Source organism: Drosophila teissieri, chromosome 3L, assembly GCF_016746235.2.
Source record: "Drosophila teissieri strain GT53w chromosome 3L, Prin_Dtei_1.1, whole genome shotgun sequence".
NCBI lineage: Eukaryota > Metazoa > Arthropoda > Insecta > Diptera > Drosophilidae > Drosophila > Drosophila teissieri.
In genome coordinates, this window is record NC_053031.1 from 22,888,931 (window position 1) to 22,900,344 (window position 11,414).

The window sequence follows — 11,414 nt, forward strand, 5'->3', positions numbered from 1 at the left end:
TGCTCTGCTCTGCTCTGTTGATATATGTCGCTTGGCTTTCTTGTTTGTTTGCTTTCCCGGCGGGGTATGGGAATGGAGGTGGAGGGTCGGTGGGCAGTGAATATGGGATAGTGGATATTGGATGGTAGGGGAAGTGCATGTTACTTGTCCTTGTCGTCGTCGTCATCGTTTGTCGCATTGTCAAGAAGATGCATGTTGCTTGTCTTGCCAAAAGTACAGGCCTCCTTCTGTCACATTCCCCCACAGCTGCCCACATCTCCACCCTGTTCCAGCAGCCCCTTTCCTCATCGGGCGCCGCATTAAATCAGCAATTGAAACAACATCACTCATGACACGTTTTGGTTGGGCTTGTCTTGAGTAGGGTAGCCCAGGAGGGATGTTTGGAGGTGGGCGTACATTCTGTGTGCCTTCGTTGTGCTTAATTTGCGTCCAGCTGCCACACACACACACACACACACACACACACTCATTTGCTTCAGCGGCCCCCAAAGTGCATTTAGTTGCAAGCATTTATTGTTTGCGGTCAAATGTGCCGTCCATTGTCTTTGAGTCCTGCGGCCAGGACGAAGACCCCATTGTTGTAATGCAGGGCGAGAGTGTGCCTGTGTGCCTGTGTGACGTGTGCGAGCGTGTGTGTGTTTGGGAACATATTGCAACGACATAAATGGATAATTAATTTGGCTTTCCCAGTTTCGGATCCTCCGTACGAGTGTTCCCGACTCTGATTCCCGTTTAGAACTAGCTGAACCGTGGTCGGGGATCATGTGCCCCATACGGCAGCTATTACCTGTTAACGGGCCCGACTGCGCGTGACAAATAACAAAGATCGTATAAAAGAAGCTATTCGATCTACGTTCATAAATATGTGTCCCCTCCAACCAGGGCCAATTAAAATTGAAGCAGACTTTTCCTAGCCATAAAGTCGCGGGATAGAGCGAATTGTATAGATATCACAGGCGGTAGAAGATGCTTTATGACTGCACACTGAGCTCATTAGTATCTATAATTTATGTCAAACTTCTTTATGCGAAGTGGCAAAAAGTCGGGGCCATTTCCACAAATAACTTCACGGAGCAGTCGCGGCAATCAGGGCAGCACCATGAACCTCACATAATACTTCCACATTTGCTGCGCTGGGGCAAGTTGCAAGTGCGTTGCAAATAAATTTTCGTTATGACTTGAGATCGCGCTGTAATCGTTTCATTTAATGGGAAGCACGTGTGAACGGCAATTTCTCAGTCGGATAGAGGGAGCCAAGCATACGTGGAGCTGCCAAACTAAAATTACCCTCAGCTGGAACGCAGCGGGAAAAACTGCATCAGCAGCGCCGACATCTTGCTACAGCGGAGTATGTGGATGTGGCAAGACGTCCGGAAAACGGACGGTGGAAACATTTGGATATTCGCTTAAAGACGCGCTCATGCAACAGATTCGCCAATGATTTAGCTGCAGTCAGGCGTCGAGTAAATCATAAGCCAAGCAGAACCAAACCCCGCCCCTGGTGTCTGCATAATTTATGCGTTCCGCTTTAAAGTGTCACAAGTCGAGGGAGGGCGCAACTGTTTTTCAATTAGGGCGGGACAAATGCAAATTTATGCAAATCCCTGGCCAAAAACTAAGCAACATCCGCATGGAACATGGACGAAGCTCTGTCGGACCCGCAAACCCCTCTCTTGTACGGTACAGTTGCCTCCACGGTGCTGCAAAGCGGGCGACGCCATTTTATGTCATTGTTTCTTGCATAATTTGCACCTCGAAGAAGCCGAAGCGGAAGCGGAAGCGAACGGCAGAAGAAGATGGCTAGCTGCCAAACTACCGCTACATTTCGCAGGCACTACGTTGCCACCGTTAAATTAATAAAACGTAAATTTTGCATTTTAATATTTCTGATGTTGTGCAATGTGCACAACAACATTTCTGCGCCAATAAAATCTGGGATATTTTAAGGCATAAGCAAAAGGTGGAAAATTAGACAAAAAAGAGGTGAGGGAAACCGTTCTATTGATTTAAATGGTTTAAAAATCTGTAAGTTGTCAGAGGATTAATGCAACCGATTCTTCAGCCGTAGATGACAATCTCATTCTAACGAAAGGACTAAGAAGATTGCATGAACAAATTAGAACACATTCAGCAGCCATCGTTTTGCATCTTTTCTCCTATCTCCTATTTTCGGCTATCCTCCGTTTGGCTTTCTTTGTGGGCTGGCCAAGTCTTTGGCTTGAAGGATTGAAAGTAAACGTGCGAAACTAAAAAATCATTCGCCAGTTGTTGTCGCTTGAAGTATAAACCGTTTCGTCCTGCTCCTGCTGCAACTGCAGGAATGCACGCAACAAGGATGAAATGGGAGTGGACGAGACTTCAAACTCCGATTTAGCTCGCTCGGGCTACATTGGCTCCCACTTCCCTCGTTCTATGTTTAATTGAATGCGATTTCATTACGCCGATGCCCCGCCACCAGTCGTCCTAGCCGCTTGACTGACTGAGCTGTCGGGCTCGCCTGCACTCGAGGACTCGAGGATTCGCAGCCTCGGACCAGCGGAAATTGAGGCATTATTGTGATTCAGTGATTTTGCTCTTTCCCCAGCTCAGCTGAACGAGTGGGCGCATTGGGAGGGCCCCAGTACCAGGGCGCAGAGCTACCTTGTTGATTTTGGCATTTCAATGGGTTTTTGTGTGTTGGCGATTCGATCAGGTTATTAAGTGCACACACGCATACAGAGCGATTGCGAAGAAAGGTCCGACCCTCTCGCCCACTGACCAGCAATCCGAACGGGGGCATTCAGTTTGCCATGCCCATTCAATTGCTTTGTCGTGTCGTTCCATGAGGTGCGAAACTAATTTGCGCTGAAATTAGTTTTCTTTCTCTCGTCGTGATTGCGCTGCAACCCCGAAAAATTGCAGAAAGCTCGGGGCAGCGGGCAGTTGTGCGACTGCCGGACTCGCACATTTCTTCAGCCATAGCCATTTTAATGAGCCGCACATGTCCGGCGATTGCAGGAGCGCAGTGTGGACGCTTGTTAAGCATTCGGTGGTGCAGGGTTGTGGTGCCATATTAACAAGGCGTGTGGCACATCGGGCGCCAGTGATTAGAGACATACGTCCTGGGATTAGTGTGCTGTCGTGTTTTTGGGTCACGAAGAACACAGGCACTCTAACGCCTCCATCACTATTGGTGATGCAACCAATCGTCTTAGAATTATTTAAATTGTCATACTCGAACTTATACACACCGAGCAAGAGGCAGCGAACCCCTCATTAATGAAGACGTTCCCGATGTGGAAATCCATACGCCCGGGCTCAGAAGGAAACCCAAGAGCGCTTCGCCCACACTCAGACGCTGGGCAAAGAATCAGAATGAGAATCAGATACATGCCCAGACTGCGGGTCCTTCCCCATCTGGAGACAAAGGAAACGGAAGCAACTGAACACACTTAAGTGAAGCGCGTAATCCGAGCCACACAACAAATGCCGCAGTAGTGGCTGACGGAGTCGACGGGGAGACGGAGTGGTGGGCGGGAAGTGGTTGGGCTTAAGACAGCCCCAGCAAGAGCAATGGAAATGTTAAGGAGCAAAAAAGGATCAACGGAAGCTTTACACGTTGGCTGAAATCAAGTACACACACACACATAGATGAGCAGCATGGAGTTTCCTTCCCTTTCGACTGACCAACCAGGCGAGGCATTCTTAAATGGAGCTTCCGTTATGTGACTTCTCCAGCACGCATGTGACACCGTTAAACTGAAAATCATTGCACGGTCACGTGTCAATCCGTAATGGCCATTCCCCGTTCCTAGTCAGGCTCTTCTTTCCTCGGACTATTGTCAGAAATCATTTAACTGAGCGCTCTACGCAAGCTTCCTGCATACAATGGGCGCCGGTTGGCCAAACTACAGTAACCTGGTGGGATGTCCAGTGCGAGATGAGATGATTACCTGGGGCTCTAGCGGAGACCGGAAATATCGCAGCTGATATGTGAAAAGTTAGCCGAGACCTGGAGCCCTGGGAAACGTCCTCGGAACTTTGAAATTGAAGGCAATGGTCCAAGAAAATCCAAAGATCTGAAACTTGGGACAAACTTTCTGGCATTATCCCGTTAGTCCGTTGAATATTTAACTGCCGAAATGTAATCTAAGCCAAGATAACCTCTTCAGCATTCAAAACAACGTGACTTCGAATTCAGCCTCATCCAAACTCCTCCCCTGTCGCTCCGCAACGAGGTAATAAATGCTTTGGGCAATTGTCTCCTAACTAATAAAGCCCTAAAGACCCCAGAGCCAGAGTTGTCCAGAAAGGACGGACACTTAATTTCAATAGCTGCAATTAAAAGCAGCCCACATGACTAGTGAGCACCCATAAATATGCTTTAAAGAGTTGAGCCCGGGAACGGAAAAGCCACCCTCACTCACGTGTCTAATTAAGCAGGCTGTCCGGGGGGGTTGGAGAGGGGGGGTTAAAGGTGGCACACATGTCACTGACGAAGCTCCCCAGCCAACTTTTGCCGGATGACCTTTTTTCTAAATCACTGCCCACAGAACCGTGGCTCTCAGGGCCACTGCCATGGCCACAAGGGCCAGACGGCGCTCCCAGTTAGCGGCAGACAACCACGTCAGTCCACCCGCTCCTCCTCCGGCTTACCCTTGGCTGGCTGGCTGGTTGGCTGGTTGGCTGGTTGGCTGGTTGGCTGGCTAGCTGGCTGGCTCGCCTGCTCCTGCTGAGCAAATCATTCAACCCTTAAATTGGTACGCAATGTCAGCGATGAATTATCTGCAACCTGCTAAACTAGCGACGCAAAGAGCCGGGCAGCCTTTCAGCCATTTACATAACGTTGCTCTGGGGGGCTCTGTCCCAGAGTCGGAGTAGTTCTCGCAGCGCTCTTGTCAAATGTCGGACGGTGTCAAAGCAGCTCGCGACGTGGCCATAAATCACCAGACGGCCGGGTCCGTTTCTCCTTGGCCAGAGCGGAACGTTTAAAGTGAATGGGTCGGACCGACTGCTTTAAGGTTCAGTGAACTCGGAAGTGGAAGCTTTAAAGCAACCGTAGATGCCAAATCGATCAGATGGCGATGTTCAGTAGTAGATATATAGGTTTAAATTTACAGATTTCTGCTTCGGCTTCACCTCTTCAAGAATTCAACTTTTGCACCCAGTTGCCGGGGTGTTTTTCATGGGGCTGGAGGGGCGTTGGTCTCAACTCAAGTGTAAAATTAAAACTCGAGCAATGAAAAATCATCAACGTCAGCCCCATTCTCTCCGCTTCCCCAGCAGGGCTGTTTGTGAGGGAATAAAAAAATACATAAAAGTAGCAAAAATGTTTCTTAGCCAACTGCGGGAAGCTGATGACAATGCGCCTGGAGTGGGGCTGGATTTTTTTAGGAAGGACAGGGACATTCGGGACAAAATATGAGCTACAAAAACGCCAAACGATCAAAGGCATCCCACAAGCTGCGGGCAACTCACCCACGCCTCCTCATCCAGGCACGCCCCTTCGGACGCCTTGATGAATGACGGGGACATAGACGAATCGGGGAGACGGAGATACGATGACAATGTCAATGCCGACATCGAAACCGGAAAATTGCTGCGGGTCCTTCGCCAATTTTATCTGCTCACCGCACTTGCCGTCTTCCGTCCAGAGCTTCGATTTCCCATTTCCCAATTCGCATTTATTGATTATATTTTAGAAGAGAGGGGAGGTATCCATACCTAATTGGGACGATTAGTGGGCCGCTTTCGCAGAGAGCGTCGTGCCAGGTGACCTTTGGCACGAGAGCCGTACATATAAACTAAATTTCGTGTTGGGGGTGTTCGTCCTGGGTGGTGTGGAATCCGTCGAGGGCCAGCAGACTTGTCAGTGACATATTGCACGTCATCACAGAAATATTAACTGTTCATTGACGGTTCCTTCCCTGCCCGATTCCCGATTCCCGATGTCGGACTACGGTTTATGCTTTCGGTGCTGCCGACCCGCAAAAAGTTGAGAAATTGCGCTAATAAAATTGAAGTCCTGTCTCTCTCCTTTCTGATTTTTATTTACTCTGTCCGACAGACAGCGACAAGTGAAATCGAATCTGTCTGGACAGGCGTTTAATGAGACGTTGGATTGCCGGAATAGTCCGGTGATGAGCTGGATATGTGTCAGGGTCCGATAAGTGACGTGGACTTTGGGCACTTTTTCTTGGCACTAGCCGTAACGTACGGAATGAATTCCTCGGTCAACTACTTGGCAACTCTGCCAAGTGCAGTTCTGCAGCAAGAGCTCCGAGTGCAGTGCAGTTTCCACGGCCAATTCCTACCGGCCACAACTTAATTAATCCGCCCACTTTTCGCCTTTTCTCCGTGGTTCCCAGAACCACTTTCCGTTGATTTTGTTTTCTTTCTTTTTAGGGGAGCCAGAGAAAAATGTCAATAGCACAAAACCCGGGATTTGGGCCGAGGCAAACGACAGAAAATATGCGAAAACTAAAGCGGATTGGAAGACGCAACGTTTCGCTGTCGTCGCCGTCCCGTCCCGTCGTCGCCGAGGATATTACAAAATCCATTAAAATTCTATTTCCTGCCATCAAACTGCCCAAAGTTAAATAAAGCGCGGCCGGAACGCGGTGAGTAGATGGTGGTCGGGGGTCGGGGTTGGGCGTTGGGCGTTAGAGAAAACCGAAATAATAATAATAATAAACGACAAACAGCCAACCGGCAAACAAACAAGCTGCAAAGTTTTCCCTTTTTCCACTTTTTGACCGTGGACTTGGCTTGGAAGGGGCCCATCCTTGGACTTCTTGAACAGCGCTTGAGCCACTTGACGATGCAGTCGACGAGAGCTGACTGCATTTTTAAGCAGAAGCTTTCGAGGCAATACGGACGAAACTAATAAGCCCATTGAGTGGTCCTTCCCGCCCCGGAGCATTATAAAGGTATAAGGCGCAACTAATAAAGTTGCAAGTGGTCGCCGTCGTCTGAGTCGCAGTCTGGAACCCATGGCCGGGCCGGATCAAGGAGGCTCCGTGCTCGGATTGGCTGGGGGCCCTCTTGACTTCGGTCCCGGAAATGCAGCATCGTCGCTTACTAATCCTGCGTGCAAATCCCCACCCCCAAACCCAGTCCTTCGAACTGTGGCCATAATGCCAAGCGAAGCATCAATAAATGCTCCACTACCAGGACAGAAGTGGCTACTCGGTGGCGGCGAAGAGGAGCGTGCTGGGCAAATAAAGCATAGTTTAGAATATAATGAATGCAGCTTAACTTGGCTAAATGAGCTGGTAAGCACAACCTCTTAACCCCCATCCGCCACATTTCGCTGTTGTTTGCAGTTCGCCCGCAATCCTCGCCGGATGCATGCGCTTGGCATAATTTCCATCGCCATTTGGTGCTCCGGCATTTCTTTTTGCGATGGCTCACGGGATTTATGTTTTAATTTTCGCGGATTTTAGCGCATAATTAAAAAATGCTGCCCGGCTGGGCTTGGCCGGGCGGGCAGAGTTATAGCGGAGCATTTGAGAATTTATAGGATGCAATAAGCAGCTCATAATGAGGAAGCTAAATCGCTTTCCAACCCAATAATTTCGCACTCCAAAAAGGTTCCAGGAAATTGCCGAACAAATTCAATTTGCAAAAAATTCGCTGTGAAAAATAGTGAGTACATTTTGCATCAATTATTGACAAGGACAACAAGGACCCTTCTGCGCAACGTTCGTTTCACTTTAGCGCGTAATTGTAGTGAAAATTGTTTTCAATCGTCGCTGTCAGTGTCGCAGGCTTATTTGTCCAATAATTTATTCAAAGGCAACTAAATGTTTCCAATTGATTTCATCCCCTGAATTGCAAGGACGAAAGGTTCCTGCAGAAGGATAGTGCACCCAGTTTTCTCCGTCTGATGCGATCGATCCTGAGTCCCATCTCAAGAGATTCCAATTATGCAATTCTCAGCATTCATTCGCGTAAGCACACACATTACTCAATATAAATGCCCAGCTTATCCCCTTCTGCATTTATTGTTTTACTGGAAAATAAGGAGCACAAAGGACGGTAGGAGGCAGTGGCAGAGGCAGTGGCAGAAGCTGTGGCACCGACGAAGCCGAATGAATAACAAACAACAAAACTGAATCCTGCCGAGTAACTGAACTGTTGAAATGAATTAAAAACATGCGCCATCTGCAATTTGTTACGACTACGAAGGACAAGGATGGTTGTGGACTGAAGTGCAGTGGATTGGAGTAAGAGCAGTTGGTAGAAAGGAGGTTGTCCTGCATTCACGATTCCCGCCGCTTGCCATATTTTTTGGGTTCAGTTGCGTTTTCCTGGCCGAGCACAGACTGGAAAAACTACAATAATGTTGGATTACGTGTGGAAATTACTTAAAAAGATTTCAATTGTTCTTGTAGGAAAGAAGGGAGCTGGGCAACGTCTGCTGTTTATTTCGGCTGCCTGAAGGAAAACTTGCCCAAGACTCCAGAACTCCAGAAATAATGAACTTTGTTGCGACAAACTATAAATTTATGGCCGGAGCCAAAACCAGCTGCCCTGGACCAGACAATTCTTGAAAAGAATTTATAGACCGAACTAGCCCCACTACGCGTAGGGTCCTAAGCCTCGGTGATGGGTTTACCAAGATCTAACTACCTCTTTTTGTATACTACAAACTTAAATATCAAGTGAAGCGATTAAATTGGATTGATATTGAATGCGTATTCGATCAAGAACATTCCCTCCGACTCAAGACCAATTTTGAAATAAAGCCTGTTTAACTCTGCAACTCTAAGATTTGAGTTTCAGTTAACAAATTGCAAAATACATATTTTTTCGGTGAAACCTTAGTAATTTGTACGTGTTATTAAAAAATCAATAGAATTTGGCAACAATTTCAGTTATTATACCCGTTACTCGTAGAGTAGATTCGTTGAAAAGTATGTAACAGGCAGAAGGAAGCGTTACCGACCATATAAAGTATATATATTCTTGATCAGGATCAATAGCCGAGTCGATCTGGCCATGTCCGTCTGTCCGTCCGTCTGTCCGTCTGTCTGTCCGTCTGTCCGTCTGTCTGTCCGTCCGTATGAACGTCGAGATCTCAGGAACTACAAAAGGTAGAAAGTTGAGACTAAGCATACAGTCACCAGAGACATAGACGCAGCGCAAGTTTGTCGATTCATGTTGCCACGCCCACTCTAACGCCCACAAACCGCCCAAAACTGCCACGCCCACACTTTTAAAAAATGTTTTGATATTTTTTCATTTTTGTATTAGTCTTGTAAATTTCTATCGATTTGCCAAAAAACTTTTTGCCACGCCCACTCTAACGCCCACAAACCGCCAAAAACTGTCAGTGCTGAAGACTCTCCTTCGCTATTCCACTAGCTGAGTAACGGGTATCAGATAGTCGGGGAACTCGACTATAGCGTTCTCTTGTTTTTAACTAGAATATACAGAATAACAATACCGTATGTTCAAACTATTATTACTTATAATTTATATTCCAACTTTTCTTACAGCACTTGTATGCCATAATCGTTGGATAGTACTTTTTATAACCCTCTATTTATTTTTGTAACGCACGCCATAACAGTTAGAAAGGTCACAAGTCGTATAACTAAAGTTTCTTGTATAAAACACTCTGTTACCGTTTTTCCCCTGTACCATTTCAAATTTGGAAGATTTTTGTAACGCCCACGCAGCATAACTTTTTTCAAAACATTGCCAAATGCGTATAAGGCTAAAGTGTGTCTGGTGCCCATATGCCCAAAGTATTTGTATTTCCGTTACTCGAATAGTAACGCTTCCTTCTGCCCGTTACTCACTTTTCAACGAATCTAGTATACCCTTTTACTCTACGAGTAAGGGGTATAATAAGTATATGAACAGCGATAATTGATCTCAGAAAGGTTACGCTGAACAGATCATTTTAAGGAGTTTATTCGATTTCCTCCCACCTCACTCTACAGCATGCCCTTCTACTTAAGACCACAGGCTAGTTATACGAGAAGTACTACTAGCTACTGCTTGGTTCAAGAACAATGAACCCATAAGACAGCCAAACGACACATCATTTGTTCAGAATAGCATATAGAACGGCAACCGGCGTACCACACCTGTTCCGCGGGGAATGACGCAGGTCCCAGGAGAACCTCCAGCCTTGTGTTATCCTGCCGACCGGCGCAAATTGTCGCCCAAGTAATTAGTAAGATTTAAATTGCTTCTCGCTACCTCGAGACCCCTCCCTTCGCACTCCATTGACGTGTATTCTCCTTTGGGGGAAACTTGGAGCTGTGCTAAATGCATTAAGTGCTTGTCGCTCCTTAGACTTGTCTAAGCGTTTCAATTAATTTTCATAGTCGCAACTTTCCTCACCGTTCATTCATTTTCCCTAGCCCTACCCTACCCTACCCCTATCCCCGTTTTTTTCTAGGCCCGTAATTAGTTGCAGTCATATGGCTCTACCTTCCCAAATAAACTCGCTCTTAACTACAATATTTGTTCGTTCGTGACGTTCGTTTCCTGTCCGTGGGCGGGAGGCGGTTGGGAGGCGTGGCCGCCGTGTAATGCGAGACAAACGCGCTAAATTAGCACAAATTGGATTTTAATTATAAAAATGTAATTTCTCTTTCGAGCCAGACGGATGTGCCTCGTTCCATTCCAATCCGCAGGTGGAGTCATCAAATGTCTGTCCCAAAAGTGTCTCTGATTGCGTAACAAGATGTTCCGCCGACCTGAAAGCCGTTTATTTTGGAGGAACGTAGTCCTGCGAATGAGAGCACACACGTGCTCCCTGCAGCTAAGCAAACATATTTAGGCCTTTAAGGACATCGAAGATTGTGTTTTTCCATGCCACGTGCGCCGCTGCGCAAATATTTCCCCAATCTCTGTCCGGCACTGGGCCACTACGAGGGTGATCAGCGAGGGACCTCATCAACGGCGTTCTTAATAATTGATACCGACAATCCGGCAATCCGGCCTTCTTTAAATTTCAGCCTTTGCGGTGCCGGCCTTCAATTAGGAATCCTGCTGGGACCCTTTGCCGTCACTTTAATGAACGCGCGGACTCAGGGGAAAGTCTCTTGCCAATCAGTTTTAATTGAAAGCGCGTTTAATTAGTAAAACTTACTTTGCCCAATTTCATGTTTCGATGGAAAATTTCCGCTAATTTCGCAATTAATTTGCCAAATTGCACATTCGTTATCATGCATATGTACAGAGTGCGGAAAGTCTCGGTCCGAACGAAGGAATGTTCCGCTTGAAATGTTGATTTGGCCCAAATCGCCAGCCTTGATGCGGTAGGTGCGGCAAATGTCGGGACTCCCATTACTTGTCAAAAATCCAATTAGGCAACGCGCTCGACGTTTGCATCGGCATGCCGCGGCAATTCGAGGATATCCCAATGAGGCGTGGACCAGGTATCGTGTGATTGTGTCTATATTTGCCAATTA